The sequence below is a fragment of the Jaculus jaculus genome, chromosome 7 (genome assembly GCF_020740685.1).
Source record: "Jaculus jaculus isolate mJacJac1 chromosome 7, mJacJac1.mat.Y.cur, whole genome shotgun sequence".
Classification (NCBI taxonomy): Eukaryota; Metazoa; Chordata; class Mammalia; order Rodentia; family Dipodidae; genus Jaculus; species Jaculus jaculus.
This window is the reverse complement of record NC_059108.1, coordinates 103,499,226-103,525,470: the sequence shown is the minus strand read 5'-3', so window position 1 is coordinate 103,525,470 and position 26,245 is coordinate 103,499,226.

Here is a 26,245-nt window from a genome sequence, read left to right as displayed (position 1 = left end):
ATTTTACAGATGAGGAGGTAAAAATATGGGGGAACCACGTGATTTCATCACCTTGCATGTGGTAGGGCTTGGGATCTACTTTCAGTCCTCTGCTCCAAGTGTTCTTGGTCACTCGTCTATATCTCCTACTGAGGGAGGGTAGGGGCTCATGGGGCCTTCTGCTAGCCTGATTTCTTTGTTAATGTGAAAAGTCAGTGTTGAATTTTCCTACCTTCCCTTTAAACGGCTTAATTTCATAAGGAATTCCTCTACCTAAAGGTTTCTTATCAGAGGTCTCCGAGATGGAGAATCACTCAAGGCTGGGGTGGCATTAATGCAAAGGCTGCTGGAGCCTCTTTGCCCTAGGCTTGGAGACAGGCTGATGTGGACAGAAATGAACCAGCTCTGAGCCTTGGAGGCTCCCAAGGGAAGCTGTGGAGGAGCTTGCAGACAGTTGGGCTTTTCTCATCCCTTTGCTCTTGCCAAAGCTAAAGCATAGCTTCCCATCTTGTCCCCCAGAGGTCGAGAATTATAAGGCAGATGTTCCCTAGAACACCTAGGGAAAAAGGCCCTCAGAGCATTAGCATGAGTGATTTCCACATAGACCAAATTGTCTTGCAGCTGGCCCCTGCCTTGGGAGCCTAACATAGGAAATCCATGTAAGGATTCAGCTGTGCACTTTGAAGGGGATAAAAGGGTGGAGGGGGGAGCCTCTGCTGTCACCTTGGTTTAATTAAGGGTGACTGAGGAGGACTTTCTTCAAGAAAATGCCATGAGTATCTAAGGGATTTTTGAAGTTGGCAGCTCATTTGCAGCATTAGGAAGAGTGATTTTATTCCATTGAGCAAATAGGCAGGGGGATGAAGAGCAGGGGTGACTTTTAATTTCACTTTAAGGAGATTATGGAAAGCAATATGGTAATGATTCCTGAGAGGCAGCAGCGAGCCTGTGGACTCTTTCTTAATGTCAGGGACTTTTGCTTATATTTAAATCTTGTTATTTGTCCCTCTTCTTCCATCAGTGGGTTGCATGGGCTTGATCCTCATCCACTGCCTCAGTTCTTCTGTGATTAAGGTAGAGTAGTTTGATTTCCTGGTGACCTGGTGACTTCTGGAGTTCATACAGGGTAGACCTTCTTTCATGAGCCTTTCCTGATCCCTATAAAGATGGAAGATGTGGCTTCACCCTTGGGGCTCTATCAGTCCAGTTTTGCTCACCTGTTTGACTCTGAAGACAGTAATTAACTTTAAGTAATATATATATTTTTTCCATTTTTATTTCTGTGGTTTGGTTGAAGAGAATCTCTGCTTCTTTGTTCCATTGTATTGCACTATGTTCATCTCCTTCAGATTGTGTGAGAAGCCCTTAATGCTTTTTTTTTTTTTTTTTTTTAAGAAAGAAGTTCAGCTGATGTCCATCTTCACCCCTGTTGTAGTCAGTTCCAGGTTGCTGGGAAGGACTTCCAAACTGACAGTTTACAGGAGGAAGGGATATAGTTCAAGCTCACAGATCCAGGGAAAGTGCCATCAATGGCGTAAGAAGTGGCTTACTTTCATACATCCAAGCAGAGAGAAAAACTACAGCAAGAAAACACCAAAAGCAGCAAGCAGGAACCCCACCAGAGTTCAAACTGTTCTCCACATCTTTGGGTTGAAATAAGATCTTCCCCCAAACACACTTTAGAGCAGAACTCCAGGATCTGACCCCAGTGACACCTCCAGCCATGCACCTGGAGGCCCAAGTTACAAACGTCAATGAAACACCTGAGTCTGTAAATCTATTTAACCTCCCACAGGCCACGTCTTATTAAGAGGAGGGAAGAGAAAGGGCCTGGATCTTCCAACTTTTTCTTCCCAAAGGCTCATATGGGTAGGCTATTACTCCAGTTTTCCTCTCTTCCAAGGTTACTTGAAGAACAATGAATTTGGACTCACGTAAATTTGGCCTCTGAAGGTACCTTTTATCATAATCTGGTGGTAGTTTCAATGTGAAAAATCTCTCATAGCCTCATATGCTTGTGGGTAAGCCTTATACTCAATCACCAACTAGTGGCAGTTTGGGAGGCAGAAACTTGCTGGAGGAGATATGTCACTGGGGGCCAACCTTGAGGTTTGTTAGGCCATCTCTAAGCCTGGAACTTAAGACTACTCCCACACAGAAATGTGACAAGATGTGAGCCAGCCTTTGCTCTGCCATGTTGTAATAGAATTTCCCCTTGAGACGATAAGCTGAAGTAAACCTTTCCCTACCATCAGTTGCTTTTGGTCTGGTGTTTTGTTATAGCAATGAGAAGATAACAGCTATGCATCTCTTCACCAAAGTGATCGTGACAATGAATGTGTCTGGCATGCAGATTCCTGAGGTATTTTGTTGTGGCTTCTCCCAGGGGACATCCACAGTTCTTCCAGGAAAACAGAAGCAATTCTAAGTAAAGTACTTATAATGAAATAATGTATTACAAGAGATAGTCATTTAGGTTGAGGAAGAGCTGAAAAGACAAGTGGGGGCCAGTAAGGTACTCTGGAAACAATAAGAGGCTACTGTCTCTTTGGACAGACAAAAGGACAAGGTGGTACTACTGGAGCCCATAAGTGGGTGTCACCCATAACTGTATGTTCAGTGAGAGTGGATGCCAAGGAGGGTTATAACTTTGGCTGTAGATGCTACCTACCACACAGACAGTGGGACAGCAACGCTTTAGGGTCTTCCTTTTTCCTGCTTTCCACTTTCTTTCTTTTTTATTTTTTAAAAAAACCCAATATTTATTTATTTATTTATTTATTTATTTATTTATTTATTTATTTATTTATTTGAGAGGCAGGTGGATAGATAGGTGGATAGATAAGGAGAGAATATGGGCATGCCATGGCCTCTAGCCATTGCAGATGAACTCTATATGCATGCTCCACCTTGTGCATCTGGCTTACATGGCTACTAGGGAATTGTACCTGGGTCCTTTGGCTTTGCAAGCAAATACCTTAACCACTAAGCAATATCTCTAGCCCTCCATTTTCTTTGTTTCTTCTTATTTATTTATGAGAGAGAGAGAGAGAGACACACACACACACACTTACACACACATAGAGGGAAAGAGAGAGGGGAAGGAGGTGGAGGGAGGGAGAGAGAGAGAGAATGGGCACAGCAGGGCCTCTAGCCTCTGTAAATGAATTCCAGATGTGTGCGCCACCTTGTTCATCTGGCTTACATGGGTCCTAGGGAATTAAACTTGGGTCCTTTGACTTTGCAGGCAAGCAGCTTAAATCACTAAGCCAGCTCTCCAGTCCCCTCCATTTTCTTACTATTGTTCCTATTGGTCAAATCTAGCTGGAGGTCATCTGCTAAGGGAGTATGGGAAGCAGTCTGCAGGGGCTGCTCTGTCTGCGAAGACTTTAGGAGCAAAGGAGTCCAGCACACAGTACAGATATGTGCCTTACCCATAGGGTCTCTCCAAAGACCGTAAACACAGTTCTATCCCTCTTATTCCTCTTAAAACACTTATTTGCTTGTATGTGTTTGTGAATCCAACATAACTGGCTGCATGTTATCCTCTTGGTGTTTGTTTAGAAAAGTTGCACAGCCTGTCACCTTTCTTGGTCACCTTCCATGACCTTCACATTCTGGTTTCTATTTATTTTTTGTTTTCTACACTGCCTCCACATCTTCCTGCTAATTTTGGCTACACATTTCCTAACTGGCTCAGACCTGATCTGCCAATCTGCAGATGGTTCAATTTCATCTCAACTAATTTGGCCCTGATTTCTCTCTACACTTCCTTATCCCCTCCTTGGTTATTAGGAATCATTATCTTTGATAAGGTAATTGAGATGCTGGGCATAAATTATCAGCTAACATGGCTATATTAGGATTTCATATTAATGAAGATACAGTGGTAAGGCTGTGATTCTAGTTCCTGTTAAATTGAAACCCATCCTCTGCATTGACACTGAATGGCAGTAAACTACCATTCATTAAACTCACCAAGCTTATATTATTCTCTGTAGAGACAGCTGGAAAATTATCCTTGGGTGCCACAACACTAATTTTAATTTTAAAGAAATGAGCCATGAACTACTGAAAATAATAATTCTCAATGATGACACCTGAGAGGCTGTTGTGGGTATCAACCAATATATTAATTTTATCCCTGGCTTCCAAGCTGCAGAATTTTTCTTGCTAGCTATACAAGAAATATGTTAAGGCATGGCCCATATGGCTATAACTGCACAAAGGGTTTTTGAAAACTATGGCTCCCCATGTTGCTGAGTAGGCTGTTGTTCATTTCATATCAGCCTTTCTGGTTTGGTTCAGTAGGGAGTTAGTGGACCATTTGTCTGTCTTCCTGAGATGCATAACATGGGAAAAGTGCTAATATTCTTATTTTAGAGCCATATTTTAGAAAGATGCATTCTTACTTTGAAAACGTTTTCTTTAATTTTATTGATTTGAGCAAGTAGTTGTATTCTTTGGGAACTAAAAGAATGTCTGTTTTTCAACCAAAGAAAACATTCTACAGTACACTATTGTAAAGTAATATCCATGGCTAGTGTCTGAAGTAGTTTGAGATATAAAAGCCAAGAAGCTAAAATTCAAATCATCATTTCCACAACCATCACAAGCTGTGTGCTTTTCTATTTGTATATCTTATCTGAAGTTGCTTTTGTTTTCAGGCTTATTTCAGATATTAAGGAGGACTTTTCAAATATCCTCATGGTAATAAATCCTGCTTCCTATTCCCACAGTGCCCTGTTCAACTGTTCCATAAGCTGTGTGATGGAACATATTAGGGAATCTATGTGATGCCTGAACAGTGTGAGTCTGGCTCCAAATGGCTGCACTTTTACTGAGCACCATGGGGCTGCTTCAGAATCAGAGAGGCTGAAAATCCTAGAAGAAACTAAGTGCTTAGTGCTGAAAGAGAAGATGCTGCAGTGGTTTATTCTCTTAATTACTTAAATCTCCTTCCCTTTGCATCTTGGAGGCACCCTCTATGGGGCCAATGGTCAAATCATTAGGAGATTTATTCATTTTTACAAGGACCAGGTGGTTCATTTAGAAGCAACTGGTCACTAAAGAGTTGGGTGAGTTTGATAAGCAGCTCCCTTTTGAAATCAGGGCTTTGTCCTCCTATCCCCTGACTCCCCCACCTCCGGTTGCACTACTTTCCTTGAGGTGATGGTATGTTGCACAGAAGGCTTGATTTACTTAAGAAATCATGGCTTTGCAGCTGTAGGGAATCTTATGAGTAATTTCCTTTGCCTGTCCTTTTGTCATGTCTGTAAATAGTTCTAGAAACACTATTAGTTTCCTTTCCCATATTAGAAGGGCAAAGTCTAAGCCACTGTCCAAGATTTCCATTTCTAAACATTTCCCTGAATCAGTTTCAGAATCTTTGAAAATCTACTTTTCAACAAAGAAAGCAGAACCTCCAGATCTCCTGCTCCAGAGGTGCATGCACAGAATGAATAGGCTGGAGCTCCCAGCTCCTTCCTCACCTCCCAGTTCCCTGGTCCCAGTTCCCCTGTTGCTGTCTTGGGGCTGCCTGGATCCTGTGAGCTTGCTGTGGAAACTGATGGAGATTTGGGAATTACTGCCTCCTTGAGGCAGTGTATTGTTGGGGGCAGGCTTATGGGTATTATAGCCAGTGTCCCTTTGACAGTGTTTGGTGCACACTCCTTCTGAGGTTTTCCATTTGATGTTGGTCAGGAGGTGATGCCCACCCTCTGCTCATGCCATTGTTTACTCCTCACATCATGAAGTTTCTCCTCTAGTCTGTAAGCGAGAATAAACCTTTTTTATCCCCAGAATCTGCTATTGGTTGGGTACTTTCTGCTAGCAATGTGAACCTGACTGCAACAGACACAATGAAAAATAACACAACAGAAAACAAAAATCAAATAGAGCTTTAAAAACCCTCTCTAGAATCCCTTACTAACAGAGTTACTCTCGTGGAAAACAGAACCTCTTAGCTGAATGACAAGACAGAAGAAATTGATCAGTAGTCCAAAAACTTTGCTGAGTTCAAAGAATCATGTGAACAGGTTGAGACATCATGTCCAGAGACATTGCCTCCCCCCCCAAAACCGATTGCTACTCTCACTATGAATAACCTATAACCCCATGGGAATACCTGAATTCCCACTGAGGATGGACCTCAGTGGAATGGGGGCAGGGATGAGGGAAAGAGGGTACCATCACATGATGTATCCATGTAAAATATGTTGTTAATAATAATAAATCAAAAATAAATGAAATAATAATAAATGAAAGCAGACAAAAGTTTAAGAGTTAATAACACTTATTTCAAATCTCTCCTGATCTACCTCTTCTAAGTGGTATAGGTCAAAAAATTTCATAAGTGTCCAGAGGACACAGGGAGTCAAAGCATGTAACATTAACATATGGTGGACACTGAGTATTTGTTTTTGAATGAATGGGAATTCATTCCATAGCAATGATTCAGATTATTGGGGGTGCCCTATTCTAGTTAACCTGCTACAATCAGCAAGTAGGAAGAGACCCAATCAAGTAAGATTAGAGAATAAGAAGGCTATCATAATCCTTGTACCTGAAAGGGCTCAGCTCTGTGATTCTGCCTTTTTGAATTGGCTGTATAAGATAGGCTTCAGCACCAGTCTCTGCACATCCTAGTTCCTGTCAACTCTTCACTCCCAGGGACTCAGTTTCAATTGATTGCAGTTGAAGTGCCATTCATCATTTATTCATTCACTCATTCATTCATCCAACCATTAATCCATCAGCCATCCAAACATGGATCTGTCCTCCTATCAAACATTAATTCAATACTTGGATATTTCTTCTTTCTCCTGAATTTCATGTAAGAATATATGAAAAGTGTTTCAAAAGTTCAACTTGGGTTTCAGCTCTTATACTGGTGATGCTGTCTTTTTTTTTTTTTTTTACTGTGTGGTGGTACTTTGTTCACTTAAAAAAAATTCACTGTTCTGTTTTTATTTTGTTTTATTTATTTATTTGACAGAGAAAGAGAGAGAGAGAGGGAGAGAGAGAGAGAATGGGCATGCCAGGGCCCCCAGCCACTGCAAAGGGACTTCAGACATTTGCGCCCCCTTGTGCATCTGGCTAATATGGGTGTTAGGGAATTGAACGTGGGTCCTTTGGCTTTGCAGGCAAACGCCTTAATTGCTAAGCCATCCCTCCATACCTGCTGTTCTGTTTTGTACCATATCTTATTATTTAGTTTCATTCATGTGAGATTATAGCTTCCTCCATCCAGTCTGTAGCCAGTTTGGAGATGGGATTGCTAGCATGGGCTCTAAGGCCAGGCTGTTGGGTTTATTCTGGTTGTTCTTATAAGAGACTTAGTTTCTCTCTTAAAACAGTGATTCTTAGTTCTGTCAGGCTGCTGTAACAGAATAGCATAGACTGGTTACCTTGTAAACATCAGAAATGTATTTCTTACACTTCCTGGGGATGTAAAATCTAAGATTTAGGTTCCACTAGGTTTGGTGTCCAGTGAGGCCTGATTCCTGATTTGTAGGTGGTGGTTCTGGGTGAGTCTTTACTTGGCATGAGGGGCAACAGAGAGCTGTGAGGATTCTTCCAGGGTCACTAACCCTAAGCATGAGGGCTCTACCCAATAATGTCTCAAAGGTTAACCTAACACCATCACATGGGGGTTAAAATTTGAACAGGAATTTTGTGGGGACACAAGCATTCATATATGGTGGTAATAATAAAAATGACAAACTCAGAAGGTTAGTGTGGTAATTAATAATCCATTTAAAGCAACCTAGTGAGAAATGACATCCATCTGTATAATATCAGGTGTTTCTCTTGCTCAGTACAGGTACATCAGTTATTTCTGTAAAGGATCATAGTCTCCATAGCAACAGCTGGATTCTGCCCTGGTAGTATGAATGCAGCCAATCCCAAAAATGGGCATGGCTGTGCTGCAATAAAACCTTTGCAGAAGTAGGTGGTAAGCTGGATAAGGCCTGTTTTTGTAGTCAGGTTCTCATTGCTTGTAAAAACCACCCAACCAAGAGCAGCTTGTGGGAAAAAGAGGTTTATTTTGGTTTACAGACTTGAGAGGGAAGCTCCATGATGGCAGGGAAAACAATGGCATAAGCAGAGGGTGGACATCACCCCCTGGCCAACATCAGGTGGACCATAGTAACAGAAGAGTGTGCCAAACACTGGCAAGGGAAACTGGATATAACACCCATAAGCCTGCCTCCAACAACACACCACCTCCAGGAGGTGTTAATCCCCAAATCTCCATCAGCTGGGAACCTAGCATTCAGAACACCTAAGTTTATGGGGGACACCTGAACCAGACCACCACAGGGTCCATGGCCACAGCTTGTCATCTTCTCTGGCTTACAGCAATAGGACCTACAAAGAGCAAATTATAGAGTTGTAGAGGGAGGCTTTTTCCTTGAAAATGGTGGCTCATCGAAAACTGCAAGGAAAATTCTATTATTTTCAGAGCTAATAAAATTTTGGGAAGAGAAAGGATGTGTCTAAATTTTAATCTTGGCAAGATGTTAGGTTATAAAACATAGGTCTCAACATTACCAGTACACCTTTGCTTCATATCCTATGTTAGCCATGGGGAATAGAGCTTAGGCTTCCCAAGAAGGGCTTCCCCCCCCCCCTGTTCTTAATATGCTTTATATGACAGGTATAGGATCTAATGTCTGAGGTATAATGAGGATTCCTGGAAATGGGAGTTGCAGAGTCCAAGTTTTCTTGTGGGAAGTCATTGTACACCGATAAGTGTTCTTTCTTTGAAGCTCTTGTTTAGCCATGTAGAAGCCACCCAGGGGCTGTCTAGAAAGGAGTTCTTTAAGGATCTTCCAGCATGTAGTTATAGTTTCATTTTTTCAGTGCAGTGGAGCAAGGCTGTGAAAGTTTACTCTGCATTTAGAGGGGAAAAATGTGACACCTTGCTGTCCCATTTATCAGGAGCTTGGCATTTTTGTGGGTGGCAGGGAGACTTGTAAAGAAGACAAATAAAACCGCTGGGAACAATAGTGATTCACTCCCAGAGAAGTTCTTGCCCAGCTGTATTCTCTCATTTCCAGGAGTATAAAATCAGTCCTGTTCCTTGCACAGCAAGAAAAGCCAAATTGAAATACCAGAGTAAGAAAGGGAGAAGGGGGAGGAGAAGAGAAGGAGTCAGGCTCAAGCAAGAGGTGCTGAGAGATAAGAATAAGTGGAAAGATGTTAGGGAGAAGAGAGAGAAGGCAAAAGGGAATTCTCCTTTATCGGCTAAACCTTCTTCCTCAATGAATGGAGACAGAAAGGAGGGACAGAGGTTCAGAAAAAAGCTAAGGAAGAAAAGTCATGGAAAGAAGAGGCTATTGGTCTTCAGTGGTTGGATAAAAAGGACATTGATCACTCTAAACTTAATTTTCATCATATAATGACCCATCTTACAGGAAGACAATTTGTTTTGGTACCTAGTGTCGCAGAGGGAGATCAAAGATGACAACGGCCACAGGACCACATTTCTAGTGTGCCACACATTCATCCATCCTGTTTAAAAAGTTGTCATTGGTAGAAACATGGTTCCCTTGAGGGCCTACAGTTCTTAAAGTAATATTTATTTGTTACTCATAGCTAATTCTTCTCTCTAGTCAGCAGGTATCATTTTTAAAGGAAAGTTATTTAGGATTGAAATTTAAAATACTTGTGTTTCTCTGGCAGTGTTGAGAACCACAGACATTGACTACTTATGAGGAATGAACTTTTAACACAATCTTGATTAAATAAAGGATGTTTTCTTTTGTTTGGCTCATTTTCTTTCTCTTCCTGCCTCCATACTTAGAGATGAGAATTTTGTGCTGTTTTGGTAAGTCAGTAGAAGTTTATTATTTTCCCATTATAGATAACAATATTGTTATCATAGATAATAACATTAACTTTTGTGTACTGGACCAGGAATGAGATGGGGTCATGAGAAGGAAGAATCTGAGATGAATAGTATTACATTGTTTGTTAGGTACAAAGTTGGGGATTTTCAAGCCTTTTAATGGAAAGTTTTTTTGATTAATGACTTTGAAGGTTATAAATTTTTGTTTACCAATGGAATAGATAAATCATAATAAGTAGAAAGGGTACATAGGACATAAGACTTGAAAGACATTAGCCTAAACCTCAAAGAAACTAGCCTCTAGCTAATAAAGGATTTCAAAAAATTTATGGGAGTATTTTTGTGAGCTACAGACTTTGACTCTTTTTATTTTTTTTCAAGGTAGGGTCTCACTTTAGCCCAGGCTTACCTGGAATTCATTATGTAGCCCCAGGGCGGCCTCAAACTCACTGCTATCCTACTACCTCTGCCTCCCAAGTGTCGGCATTAAAAGCGGGTGTCACCACACCCATCTGACTTTGCCTTTTCTTAAAAAGGTATTTTTATTTATTTATTTGAAAGAGAGGTGAAGGGAGGGGAGGGAGCAAGGGAGGAAGAGGCAGATATAATGGGCATGCCAGGGCCTCCAACCACTGCAAACAAACCCCAGACACATACACCATCTTGCACATCTGGCTTATTTGGGTAGTAGGGAATTGAACCTGGGCACTTAGGCTCACAGGCAAGTACCTTAACTGTGTCTTCAGCCCAGACTTTGCCTCTTTCATAAAAAATTATTTATTTATTTGCTTATTTGCAGGGGGGGAAGAGAGAGAGAGAGAGAGAGAGAGAGAGAGAGAGAGAGAGAGAGAATGAATGAATGAATGAATATGGACATACCAGGGCCTCTTGCTACTGAAAATGAAGTCTAGATGCATTTGCCACTTTGTGCATCTGGCTTTATGTGGAATTGAACTCAGACCATCAAGCTTTGTAAGCAAGTACTTTTAACCACTGAGCCATCTCTCAAGCTCACCAGACTTTACTTCTATTAGACTTATGCTATATATTTATTTCTAAACAGGAATTGATATCTGGCCTTTCAGAATGAGCTGAATTATATAAGTGATATAGAACAATTCACTTGGATTTATAAATTAGCTCTCTTCACAGTGCTGAGACAAAATACCTGACCAAAATCTGTTTATAGTAGGAAAGGCTTATTTTGGCTTAAATTTTAAGGTTGTGGTCTATCTTGATGGGGAAGGCATTATGGCAGGATCTTGATGCAGCTGGTCACATCCAGTCTATTGTGAGGAAGCAGAGAAGGATGAATGCTGGTGCTTACCTAAGTCTAGATAATTCTTCATGGGTGGTTCTAGAACATGTCAGGGAGATAATGTAACCACTACAGTCTGTATCCATGGAGGTATGTGTCTTAGGTGTATCACGGCCATTTCTGTAAGGTAGCAAGAGCTTAAAGAACCTAAGAGTTTCTATGATGTTTATAGAAGACACCAAATTCAGCTCCTTATTTGGGTATTCAATGACTGTTTTACTGTCATACACCAAGTGGCATATACTTTTAGAAAGGAGTGGAGAAAGGGAGAGGCAAGGGGTGTTGTTATATTTGCAGAAGTGGTATAAAATATGAAAATCAAAGCAGGTTTGAATCTTCTATGGTGTATCAGAATATTTCAAATTTCTGCTGCAAGTTGTAGTGCCTCATTAGACTGTTGTAGAACATCCATTCAGAATATTCACTTCATCAACAGTGAAATGAAGATCAGATCTTTCTTTTGCCTTCCATTATCACCATAGACTATTGGAGCGATGTCTATCTGTTCTTGGAAATTAAATGCACACTACCTGATAAATAACCTCTTGGGTATCATGTAAAATACGTGAGAGCTAACTCCATGGCTCTGGAAAACAGAGTTTGTCCAAAAGCGTATCCCAAACAGAGTAAAACCATTCACTGATTCTGAATGAACAAGAAATTACAAATATCAGCTTGGTTGCAGAAATTGTGTTGGCAAACCAAATCCATTTCTTTTTATCTTTCTAGAGATCTGTAGAGCACATATTCCTGTCTTTTCTCTTGGAGCATATTTGTAGATATGTGATATTCCTGACAACTGATAAAGATCCTTGTCATACAATAACAACAATACTCACAGATATTTTTATTGATTTGCATATTTTAATTTCTTAAGAAATTATTCAAGCAGGAGATAGTGTTTCATATTTGATTAAAAGTTGTGGATATTTATAATGGGAAGAGTTTTATATCTTTAACTGTTTAGGATTCATATGCCATTTCAAACTTGTATTGATAAATGACAGATCTTTGTGAAGATTCCCTATGATTCCCGTCTCTTTAATCAATTTGGAGATAATGATGAAGTGAGTCCTCTGTTCCTGGAACCTACTCGTCATTAGACAACTGCTAGCACTGTTGTAAAGAAACAGCTCATTAGGGTTCTGAGAAGTCATTTTGTGATGCCATGTTTGGTGTTACCCATTTGCAATGAAAGACACACTTCAGTTATAATTTAAGGAACCTTTTATTGGCAGTCTGCCCACCACTGACCTACTAACACCCTGCTCCTGGAAAGTTATGGATTTTTAAATTTTAAATTTTTTTTAGGTTATGTATGTTTGATGATGTGGATGATGCTTTTATTCTTTTAAACAGAAGTATCTTCTGTTCAGATGCCTCTTTTAGCAAACAAGTAGTCCTAAGGCCCTTGAGGTTTTTGGTCCTTTTGTACCAGCAGGTGCAATGATCACATATATATATATATATATAGTAGAAAGAGCTAAAAATGCCAGTGAGTGTGAATCTGGTCATACTGGGTTCCTACATCTTCTTCCTATGTAACATAAAAGGACTTGAGTATATGGGGAAAGCCTGAAAGATGTCATATCTGATGTCCTGATCCTCAAGGTGATTTTTGAAGTAAAGATTAATAGAGATTCATGGGACTTTGATTTTTTTACCCATTATTTTCTTACACTTATTTCCTCTCATGTGACAATGTCCCCTTGCTATGCTGAGCAAAGTTAATACTGTTCTGAACTCAAGAAATTTTGTTAAAATTCTACTTGTCTCTAGACTTACAAGCAGCTCTAGGCCACTTAAGGGGAAATGAGTCCATAAATTCATTTTCTTTACCACTCTGTAAAAAAAGGAGAGGGAAACACTGAAAGTAACCTTATAGAAAAGTGAGTCATACTCTATAATATATACATTGCTTAAAGTAATCACATCTTATATTTGAGGACTGCCTCAAGTTCCTTCTTCTCTGAGATCATTCCTAGCATCCTTCCTTTGTCCCTCCAACCAGGGAATATTAGGAGGAGCATGATGGGGGAGTGGGCCTGTAGCATCTAAGAAGAGCAAAAGGACCAGAGTGTGGCTGCAGCCCAGTGACTGAGGACAAAGGAAACAAGAGCTGAGGCTAGAGAAGTAACAAGGGTGAGGCGAGAGAACATTTTGTACCATTTTCAAGAACGTGGGGTTTTGACTTGTCAGAAGGCCTTTGGAAAAGTACTTAATGCAATGACATGACATATAGGGTTAAGAAGAATTTGATGATGATAAGAAATGATTTCTGGTGTATGTGTGGGTATTGGGGTATGAAACCAGGGCTTCACATATGCTAGGCGATCACTCTACCTCTAAGCTACCTCCCTAGCCCTCTTTTTAGTTTTTATTTTGAGGCAGGGTCTTATTAAGTTGTAAAGGCTGTCCTTGAATTCACTCTTTAGGCCAAATAGGTCATGAATTTGTGGTCCTCCTGACTCAGCCTTCTGAGTAGCTAGGATTACAGGCCTTTATCACCAAGTTTGGCTGAAAGTGGAGCTTTGGTTATCAGAAATATTGACATCACCTATGGCTGTGAAATTTCATTCCAAGGTGGAAAGTGATGTAATGGTTTTAGACAATGTTGAGTCAAATAGCACTTTAGTAAAATCCAGTATTTCTAAGTGATTTTTTCAGAGTATCAACACAGGTACACAATTGAGATTCTGTGATGAATATGATGCTTAAAATCCACATTTTTTTATTTTTAGTACATGCTACTTTTCTTATTTGAAGCTTCCCTGATGCAGTATTCTGAATGTTTTATACTTTTAAAACTCCCTACCTTACCCACCAAGAAGATGTATGTATCTGGTATAAGCAGTAGCCAGCATAATATGTTGGAAGTAAATTCTCACTAAGTTAGAAGCCATTGTAGAACAACAGCCACAAAGCTTTTGAGTTCTTGTGCCTTTACTAGGAAAATATTTTTGAGTAGTTACCTGTATTCTACATATATTTATTTATAATTTATATAGGCGTACTATAATAGCTATATAATTACTATAAAACATACATAAAAGGAACTAAATGATGTTATAAAAATAACACCTTTTGAAGGTTATATGTTATTTTTTCATATGTCAAAATATCATTTTAAATGAGACTAATGTACTTGTTTTATTAGTTTTAAAAACCATTAGTTTAAATTTCTTTCACTGAGACAACCAGAAGACGTATTCTTTTGGGGTGTGTATGTCGAGTATATGTGGTATGGCATGTTGTGAGTGGTGTATGCAAATGTGTGTGCACATGCTCACATTGTGTACCTGAGTGTGGTGGCCAGAGGAGAACTCTGATTGCATCTATCATCTATCTATCTATCTATCTATCTATCTATCTATCTATCTATCTATCTATCTATCCATCCATCCATCTATCATCTATCTATCTATCAATCATCTATCTATTATACATACATATGTTTTGTTTTATTTTTTACATAGGTTATAGTCTTGTATCCTTTCTCCCCAGGTCTCCATTTCCCTGAGGGCCTTTCCTCATAGGGTCATTGGTATTCACTGTGGGGAATCAGTCTCTGGGGTAGGATTGTACCTCAGGATGTTTCTATCTATCCTGTGGCGCTTACACTCTCCCCCCTTCATTCTGCAATAGTCCTTGAGGATTAGCACAAGTGTGTAAGAAGTTTGATTTTAGTGTTGAGTTCTCTGTGGTCTCTGCACATCTATTACAATCTGTTTGAGTTCCCCACTGTGTGTGTTGTTGCTTCTCTGGAGGCCATTGTAGGGCTAGTACTCACGTAGCTGCTTCCTCTGTGGTTTCTCCTGGATCCTGGTGAATGTGGTGGAGGTGGCAATCTTATGGTGAGCATTTGGCAGGCTTTTTTTGGTCAAGCTGATAGACCTTGGATCACCCCAGAATTCTCTGCCATTTGTAAAATAAAATAAATTCTCCATCCAAGGGTGAGAACAGCTTTGATTAAGGGGGTGTGCATATTCAGGGAGACATTTTGATGAGGATGCCCACTCAGCTTGTTCAGAGAATAATGGGGGCTTCTCTCTGGGGGTTTTCTGGTTTGGGATATTGACTTGGTTCCTGGTACTAGTTATGAGTTCTCTTTCACTTAGGGGGCCTCATGTCTAATCAGAGGACAGTTGGTTTCCCACAAAGACTGTGTGCAACTATTGCACAAGTGTGTATTTCTTGTCTTGGTGGTGGATTGTGTAGCTTGCAGGATCTCCTGTTTATTCATGCTATTGGTGACCAATTGTCACTCAGTAGCACCCATAGCACTTTCTAGCACCATGAGGGTTTTCCAGAAGAGGACTGGCTTTCCTCTTGATTCCCATGTGGTCTCTTGATGTAGGCAGCCTGTGGGGTCTTCAGCAAATACCTTTTAGCTCTATTGGGTAAGTGAGTACTTAGCTATGGTATGTGTTCTTCTCTATTGCACAACTAAGTACTTCCTTGAGATAGTCTCCTGTTCAACCTGGAGGTGCAGTTTGTGGTCAACCAGTTCTACTGAGTCTCTGTCTTAGCCCCTCCCCCCCCACCATGGGCTAGGATCACAGACTTGCATGACCACCTCGGGATTTTTTATTTATGATCCAGGGGAAATCAAACTCAGGCCCTCATGCTTAAGCAGCAAGTGCTGTTAACTGTTCATCCATCTCTCCAGCTCTAGAAGATATATATTTTAAATATTTTATTTATTTATTTGTAAGGAAAGAGAGAGAGAGAGAAGAGAATAGGCACCAGGGCATCTGGCTACTGCAAATGAACTCCAGATGCATGCTCCACTTTGTGCATCTGGCTTTATGTGGGTATTACGGAATTGAACTTGGGTCTTTAGGCTTTGTAAGCAAGTACCTTAACCTCTAGGCCATGTGTCCAGCCCTTAGAAGATATTTTTAACTCAAGTTTATCTTTAGACTTGACTTTTAGTTATCAGAGTTGAAGAATATTTCTCAAAACCACCAGCAGAAGGAGTGCATCATGGACTTCTCTTAATCATCTATGTCAAATTTCAACCTAAAATTTTGTATTATAGTGGTTTTTGCTAAAATACGGCTAACAAAATTCCATCTTCTGAGATCTCAATCAGATGTTCTTGCAAAACTAATCTGAAGATAATGTATTTTAGTGTTTTAACAAAGACATTCAAAACTCACTGAAACTCTTCATTTGGAAGCTTTAAAAATAGTGTTCAGATAGGCGTGTTTATAGTGATAAACTTACAGTATTTTCTTCAACACAATCACATAATGATGGAAACATTTCCAAACACTCATTTTCACAAAGCTCTTTCTATAGCATGTGTTTCTTTGAAAAGAAGTTGCTTTCTTGCTTATTGTTAAAACATCTAATTTACGTTGAAGGGACTGATTGAATGTGTACCTGACAGAGCTTTGCCACTGCTCTCTTCTTTTGTCTTTTTAAAATAAGATTTAAAAAATATTTATTTATTGAGACACAGAGAGAAAATAGGTGTGCCAGACCCTTCAGCCACTGCAAACAAACTCCAGACGCATGTGCCACTATGTGCATCTGGCTTATGTGGGTCCTGGGGAGTCAAACCTGGGTCCTTAGACTGTGCAGGAAAATGCCTTAACCACTAAGCCACCTCTCCAGCCCCTTATATATATATTTTTTCATGGTCAAGATGTCTTTATTCCAAAGATGTAGCAATGGTTCAACATATGCAAGAATAAATGTAATATGTCACACAAAACCATGGGCAGAAATTACATGATAATCAGTATATCAATAGACACTGAAAGGACTTTGACAAAACCCAATCTCCCTTTATGATAAAAGCCCTGAAGAAACAAGGAAAGAAAGGAACATACCTCAGCATAAACTAATATAGCCCTTGTGTATGTATGTACAAGAGACGTAGCCTAGGACCTTGTATGTTAGCAAGTGCTCTACCACTGTGCTATAAAAGATTTTCTTTCTAAAGTTACCATATAAAACAAGGGGTTTCATTAAGGCATTTTCATACATACATATCATTATATTTAGTTCTCATCACATCCTTCCCCCACTTCCTTTCCTCCTTATCCCCTGCCCCTGTGTGATGGTCCCCTTCTCCCCAACCTTCTGTCAAGCTCTCCTTATGACACAAATTTCCAGAAAATCTTGCTCAAATGTTGCTGTGAAGACTAAATGAGTATATGTACAACCAATGGTTAACTCAGCAGACCTGTGTGGGCAAACCCAAAGGATCCTAAACCCTGGAAGGGTTTCAACATAAAGCTCTTTAATATCCTGCTGAGATGTGCTTGTATGCCAGAGGCCTTGGGGCACACTGTATCAGCTTGATCAGACATTTATGTTAAAAATAAGACTTATGGTGAATGTATGTTTTCATATGTTTGAAGCCTTTAGTTTGACTTTGCATGGGGGGCGGTTGGAGTGGGTTGGGGGACAGTCAGCCATTGCTTATTTGATGGTTCCCAATAACAAAAACTCTGGACTCTAAAGCTCAGGTAAATTGCCCTGGTTAGCAACACTTTGCATGTGCCATCATGCATTGTTCTGAGAATTAACTGTGTAATTAATTCTGGGTCGTCCCCCTGGGAAAGAACACTTGAAGCTTGTCCTTGGTTTGTGTGTCACACATCTTCTCCCTTTCTTGACTGTGATTGGTATCCTTTTGTTGTAATAAACCATAACAGGGAGGATATCAATGTTCTCACTTCTGTAATCCTTGCAGCGAACCACTGCACCCATGACGGCCTTGTGGCCTTACTCCCTCTATGCTGGAAAGTGATGCATTTAGAAACTCCTCAGTGAGTCTCCTCCAACTAGTAGCTTTGCTGAGATCAGAATGAATGACAAATTTTTCATGGATTCCTTCTATTGCTTTTTATATTTTGCGGCTGTTGACATCCAAGAAATGATGAAATCTGAAGTTGGACCAAGCGAAATTCAGAGCCATTTGGAAGTTGGGGTCCTCCTCGTCCTGGAGGCCAGTGACACCCCGAATGAGCTCACAAAGACCGCGCTCCTGCTGTCAGTCCAGCCGGTTCCAGGTGGACCCTGGCCGGGCCACAGCAGCATGCTCTCACGGCGATTGGTTGGTACGAAGGAAGCCGTTCTCACCCTTTTTATATTTTTTAAACTTGCATTTGTATTATTTTTTATTTTAGGTTCTTAGAAGAAATATGTTAAAGCCATCAGGACATGATTAGAACTAGATGACATGATCTGCAAGATGTAGAAGAACTAGATGGTAACATTTAGAATATGACATAGAGCTAAATGCTAAAAACCAAATAATGAGGGAAGGGGTGATGCTTCCCCTACCCCTGTAGAATGCATGGGGAATTGGGCACATCTGCCTGCCTGCCAATCAGACATGGGGGTGGAGTCACAGTACCAACTTGCACATGTATTAATAGACCTGGATTTCTCTTGCTTTTGGTAGGTTAAATTATAAGTAAGTACAGATGATTTTATTAACAATTGAAAGGACCATCTGGCACACCCCTATGAATTTGAGCATGTCAGTAGTGGGAGACAACTATATTAGAAAATGACATTTTCAATAGAGGGGGTGGGCTTTGAAAATCCTAATGAACGACAATGGGTTAAACCATCTTGCTCTTTTATTGTTTGTAAGACCCTATCAACAAAAGATAACCATGAAAAGAATACTAATGGTTTTTAGGACAGAGATAATTACATGACAGTGGTAATTGAAAGCAAACTTAATTAAGCCTCCTTTGGCTGCTCATTACTTACCTTCAAATGTAGATGCACGTCTAGAGATGGCTAAAATGATCCTTGTAACCTCTGCCAGCTAAGCTCCGGGTACACTGGGGATGGCTTCCAGTCAGGCTTCTTCCTTGTATAAAGTCTGTTTCTCAGAGAGACTGTGTATTGTCCCTTTTTCATATTTCCTAGGTTGGATGTGCACTGCCTGGGGAGAAGGGATGTTTGTCCCATGGTCCTCTCAGGAAGGAAGGCAGTGGGAGCCCATCTACTGCGGGGTTTTACTCAATGAAATATTTTTAGTGACATATGATTCTGTGATGTACCTTCCCCCACTCCATCACATTTAAAGTATTTTTTTGACTGGTCTCTGGAAAAAACAAAGGCTTTTGTTTGTTTATTTGCTAGGTTAATGGTCTGAATACACATTTCAGTTTCAAAATCCCAGACTAAATATTTCTGCCAACCTTTTCTTTTTTCCCTTTATTGTAAAATATCTTCTGAGAAGAGTAAACTGTTAGGAAGTAGAGGAATTGCAAATAGTGTGTGGCTACCATGTTGATGGGTATTGATGGCTATTGCCACATCTGAATGATGCTGGTGACCCAACAACTTGACACAACGAAGTAGAAGAAAGGGTTTAGTTTTATTAGCGTGGAAAAGTTTGCAGCTAGATAATGTCTCTGGACATTTCACATTTCATTCTCTTTCCTTTTCTTCTTTTACTTTCTTACCTCCATCCTTCTTTCTTTCTTATTCCAATCTTTTCTTTTCCCACCTTCCCTTCCTTTCTTACTTACTCCCCCATTCCCTTCCCTTCCTTTCCCTTCCCCTTTCTTTTTCTCTCCTCCCCTTTCCTTTCTTTCTTTTGTGTATGTGTGTTTATATGTTTGTGTATGTGAGTGCAGATGCATATGTAAGTGTGAAGCCCAGAGAACAATTTTGGGAGCTGGTTCTCACCTTCTATTTTGAAGCAGGGTTTCTCCTTCACACGGTTCATTGCATTCTCCTACCTTGTCTTCTTTTCACCCTAGGCATGGTGGAATAATAGCAGCTAGTGCTATGTAGCTTCTGGTTTTACAAGGGATCTGGAATCAGAACCCTTATGTGACAAATACTTTATCTACTGAGCCCTCTCCCTAGCCTCCTTCTATTCCTTCTAAAGAACCTAGGAACATTTTTAGAAAATTCCGTAGGGAAATTAAGGAGAGCTAAACTAGAACAGATGTTAGAAGTTTAAAGGAATTAAGAACTGAAGGGCTTTCTGAGCTCTAGTGAAAGGGTGATTCATTGAGAGGACAGCCATAGTGCTAATGTTAGGGCCCAAGGAGGGACTAGTGGCCTGATGTGGGGTCCAAAGTGTGAGCCATCAGTTAGAGTCTCAGAGCGTGGGCAGGCTAAGGGAAAGCATCTCCTTCAACAGACTCTGAACTACCTTTTGAAAATCCTTATAAGGGATAGGACACATTTCCTTCTTCTCCCTGCCAAGGGAGCATTGCTAAATCAATGTAAGTTTGACCTGCTGAACCTTCACTTTAGACTGTCATAGACAGGCAGGTGAAGGATGAGGAGGGAAGCCCTGTACATATAAAACATCACCCTGGGAGAGAAACAGGAAACCTGTGTTGCAATCCGTGTGGATAAAAACAAACCAGAAATGCACCAGTCAGGATTCAAGGTAATTTTATGTTTGTGCTTTGTAAGCATGAACAAAAATAGAATATCTCTTACCTTGAACATCACCTTCAGAATGAGAAATAAGAAGCTGCCTTTCCCCCTTTCTCAGCATGACTTTGATATGACAGAGAAGAAAAGCTTTGGAATCAAATTTTTTATTTAAGATTTGTGAAGGACATCACTTCAGAGATGTGAAAAGGCAAAGATAAACTGGCCCATGAAAATGGGTAGGTAACAGGAGTCGTCCCCCATAGGAACCCCAAGCAGTCTTCCAAATCTTTCTTTACCCATGTGAGGGCTTTATTTCTGTGCTTCCTTGTGAAAGGTGGATCTATTCTGAGCTGAGGTTCAAAGCAGGTTTTTTCTTCATAGTCTATCACTTGCAAGAAAACAAAATGTATCTCATGTGTTGAGACTCCTATTTTTCTGCTTTAGAATGCATGTAAAAATTGTATCTAATTCTTCTAAGACAGTCAAGATGGGGTGGTGAGCTACAACAGGTAGGGGCTGTTAAACATGTAACAACCAGCTTCTTACAGCAAATAATTGCCAGAGTGAAGAGACAATTCACTTATTGGATGAAAATATTTACAAACCGTACATCTGATAAGGAGTAAGTATCCAAACTATATAAGGAACTCAAGCAAGTCAGTAGTACAACAATAAATAAGTGATTAAGCAGGGGCAAGAATGCTGAGAGCTAGTTTGGTCAGTAAAGTGCTTGCCTCATGAGCATGAGAACCCAAATTTAGTTCTCAGTACTCATGTGTAGTGGATTGAATGTAAATATACCTTGTAGCCTTGCATATTTATGATTAAGCTTCTGACCTTGTGCCCCACCCCACCAGTGGAGTCTTTGGGAGGTGGAACTTTGCTGTAGAATGTGCTACTGGGGTGGGCCATGGGGTTGAGGAGTCCAGCTCGACTTTGTTCAGAGTCAGCACGTGTTTGCTGCTTTCTCTCTTTTGTGGATCTAATATGAAGTGAGCCAGCTTCTTCCACCATGTTGAAGCTTCCCTTCAAAACTGTAAGCCTGAAGTGAACCCTTTCCTTCCATGAGCTGCTTCTGGTCTGGTGTTTTGTCACAGCAACTCAAAGGTAACTGCAACAACATGTAAAATGCTCAATGTAGTGGCATGTGCCTGTCACCCCAGCACTGAGGAGGCAAGGACAGGTAGATGTCTGAGACTTGGCTTGCTGGTCAGCCGGTCTAGACCAATTGGTAAGCTTTAAGCAAATGAGAAACACTATTTCCAAAAGAGGTGGATGGACAGTGCACTCAAGGAAGGACACCAGAAGTTGTCTTCTGACCTTACACATGTTCAAACATGTGCTTGTGAACCTGAGCACACATGTATGCCTGCACACATATGCATACCACACATATATACACATGCCAAAATAAATGGACATGAGATCTGAACAAACATTTCTCAAAAGAAAACATACAAAATGCACATAGATACATATGTGAAAAATGGTCAATATGGCTAATCACAAGGGAAATGCAAATCATAACCATAGTCATATCACCTCATACATGTTTGAGGGCATTTATTAAATATATGAAAAAGAAGAGCTGATGAGGATGTGAAAAACATTTGTACCATGTTGATAGGAATGTAAATTTGTACAGGTATTATGGAAAAGAGTATGAGACTTCCTAAAAAAGAACAATAAGGCTGGATGTGGTGGTGTATGCCTTTGATCCTAGCACTTGGGAAGCAGAGGTAGGAGGATTGCCACGAGTTTGAGGCTACCCTGAGATGACACAGTGAATTCCAGTTCAGCCTGGGCTACAGTGAGACCTTACCTTGAAAAACAAAAACAACAACAACAACAACAAAAATAGAAAAAGAAAAAAAAATTACCACATGACCTAGTAATCCCCTTGTGGGTAATTATCCAAAGAAATTGAAATTACTACATCTGAGAGATATCTGCGTTCCTATGATCATTACATCATTTTCTTTAATAACCAAAAGATATGGAAATAACCTATTGATCATCAGATGAATAAAGAAAATATTGTATATATCTGTATATAATGTGATGCTATTGAACCTTAACAAAGGAAAAGATTCATGTGTAACAACATGAATAGACTTGGGAACATTTTCTGATTAGTAACATAAGTCAGGGACTGTAAGACATTAGTACACAATGTTACATATATGTGGAATCTCAAATGTCAACCCATATAAGCAAAGAGTAGAGTTATAGTTACCACAAGTTGAGGGTAGAAATGCAGAAGTAGATGATACTAGCCAAAGGATCCAACATTGTCTTTAGATAGGAAGAAACTAGTTTTTGAGATCTATTGTATAAATAATAAGAATATTAGGTGATAAATATGTTAGTTTTATTAAATCATTCTGTAATGTATATGTACAACAAAATTTTATATTTTGCCTCATAAATATATAAAATTATCAATTAAAGAACATGCTTTCTAATAGTTATTGTTGCTAATAAACTCTCCTACCACAGCTCATTTTAAGATATTAACTTGACAAAGTCAGCTCATAATATTAATTAGCCACATCCTTAAAACCCCTACCCAGAGCTGCTGCTTATTTAAAACGAGCTGGTTTTAGAAATGACACAGTCATGTAGGAACTTTGACCATTGTGATGGGTTATTTTGAATTATAATGCAATGATGTAGAAACATTCACTTAGTTTTTTTAGTAAGAAAAAGAGATAGAACTTAAGTGTTTTTTTTGATATCTTAAAGGTTAATATGGTGATAGGTTACACTGTTTTTATTTTTCCTGGAATGAAACGGAAGTAGGGGGAAAGGGAGAGCTGTTACAGGCCTCAGTTGATTGAATTTAAAAATTTTGAAGTGAGACTATAGTTACCTTTTCTAGAGAATTATAAAAATTAGAGATTTACATGATTCAAAATTGACCATATTAAATCTGTCTAGAGACTGAGAATGTTCTAGAATGAATCTGCAAACTCCCCCCTTTTTTTCTGGGAGTTTGACTTTGTTAAAGAGTGGATTATGTCATCTTATTTTCTTATAAACTTCTGAAGCTGACATTTTGTTTGCTTTTATGTCTTATTTAAAGTCCCTGACCTATCAGTCCACCATACATGCAATGTTATTTTTCTTTTGTTAAGTGTTAAGTGAGATACATAGGAAAGGGTTGTTCATAGTATAATGAGTACAGAATCCAAAATGGAGGCCAATTACCAAGGAAATAGCTTATTTTAGCTCAGTTGTACTCTGGGTTTTATAATATCCATTGACCTTGGATTTTTCTAGGAGCTTTAGCTGGTTGTGAATCAGCTCTTCTGCCCTGATTTTGAAATTTTCTAAAGTGATACCAGAAGAAATATGCTTTTAAAAAACCACCTGAGGAAGTTTTCCATCTTTGTAATCTTGACACTAACATTTTTATTTTGAACAGATCTGTATGCATTTTTCCAATAAAGGTTAAAGGTCATAGTATAAAATATGCAAATTTATTCTCCTGACCTACTTTTTAATATTCATCTTCTTTTTCTTCATGTTCCCTTAGACCTGTCTTTGTCCTCCCGTGGGTGTTGCTGTGCTGGCAGATTGTGAGCACCCTGAGCATCAGCCTTTTACTCCACTTCATCCCCAGCATTGGCAACTGTGCTTGATTTTAATAAATTTTTAATAAATTTCACTGAAATTTATTTTAAACTCTTTTCTTTCAAATTTCCTTTGTTTGTGAGCCAATTATCCTGTTAGTCTTTAAACATTTTACCTCCAAGTACTTCAGATGGGGAAAATAAAATGCAGAATAAAGAGAATTTATGGTACAGGTAAGAAAAATAGCACATTTTGATTTGATTTGATTTTTCAGTGGAAAATATAAGGTTAACAAAAGGCTCCCTGTTGATAGGGTTGAAACTTAATTACTCAAAGTTGTAGTTCAGCATTGATCTGCCTATTACCCTGGTTTGTTTGGGGTTGAGGATTCTTGGGATGTGGGCCTCTCATTGCTGAGACTTATAAAATCCTAAATAGACTGGGATGAACAGGTTATCCTGAACTGAGTTTATAGTAGGACAGGAAGAGCTCTGCAGTAGTGGTTATCAACCATGGGTGCACTTTGGAATTGCTTAGGGAGACCTGAGTGAGGAGCAGTGACAGTCTCTAGATGTTCTGCTTAGTCAGGATGCTGTCTAGACAGCTGAATTTCAAGAACTTTTTAGGTGATTCCAATGTGTTGCCAAGATCGGGAACCACTCTAGCTTTAAAGATTGGTGAGAATGATAGCTGGGATTGTTAAAGCCTGTTTTTACTTTTGCTACCCTTTGTGCATGAACTAACAAACAGGCAGTCAAATGCTTCTCTTCAGGTAAAGAGATAGGTAAGTGGACATAGTTCAAAAACTCTCCATGGTCCTCTTGGGAGGCTTCTTGATCAGGTCCACATGGCCTTCTGGACTGGGAAATTCTCATCCCATGGGTACTGTAAGGATAGATGAATGGCAGCCTCCTCACTATGAGTCTGCTTAGCATAAAAGGATTTTATTGCTGACTTCCAATCATGCACGTCTGAATTCTTTTTCTTACTGGATCATTGACTATCATGGCACAGTTATAGTAGTAGAAATTATACAGTGTTGGATTATATTTGTACATTTTTCTTATAGCATCAATACCATGAATTGTGATAAACACTGTGTGCTTGCCATTCTCTCTACTCAATCCTGTATGTTTACTGGGAATCTAACTTTCCTATTGGCTATCTATTGACTACTGCCTGCTTTATTACAGCTCTCCAAACCTACCACCACCTGGTAAATCTTGCAGTTTCCGTGGAGCTGTTCATAAATAAATTTGGATTTCTGCAAATGACCAGTGACCAGTATCTTTCATCCTGGACACATGCTTTCTTTGGCTTCAGCTGTCCAGACAACTCCTACTAGTAGTGTATCCTTACCCCTTGTATCTGAAGTTGATATCACCATTTTTTTCTTGACAGATAGTCTTTAAATAAAGTATATAAATAAAAAATATATAAATAAAGTAAGTATAAATACATAAATATAAATAAAATAATAATAATATGAAAATAATAAGATGAATAAATAAAATAAAATAAAAATATAAATAGAGTAAATAAAGTATAAATTGACATCAAAGTCACAGATTATCTAAATGTTGCTGGGCGTTCTGCAGACAGGATAATTGGAACCTCTCAGATCTAATGTCTGACCATGGGAGATGAGAGTCTTCCAACTGAGAAACTCATCAAGGATTAAGATTATATGCAACTGTCATTCCTGAAAAGAAAGACACAGCCAAGAAATTAAAGGAGGATGAGTTTCTTAAAGTAGAGAAATGAAGGGAGAACTGCAAATGTTATAAACTAACAATATAAAGAACAGAGGAAGAGGAGGACTCTTCCCAGAGCAGCACTGTTCTCACAGCTGTGATGGAGTACCTGACTAAAGCCACCTAAGGACTAAAGGGTCTATCTTGACTTGTCACTGCAGTGGTGTGGTCTGCCATGGCAGGGAAGGATGGCAACATGAGCTGGAGCAGCAGGTCACACTGAATCCGTAGACAGAAACCAGAGAGAGCGAACAGTAAGTGGGCTGGGCTATAAACCCCCAAGACCCATCACCAGTGACCTTATTTCTCCAGTAAGTCTTTGCATCCTAGGTTCCACAACCTTCCCAGACAGCATCAACCAGCTGGAAACCAAGTATTCAAACA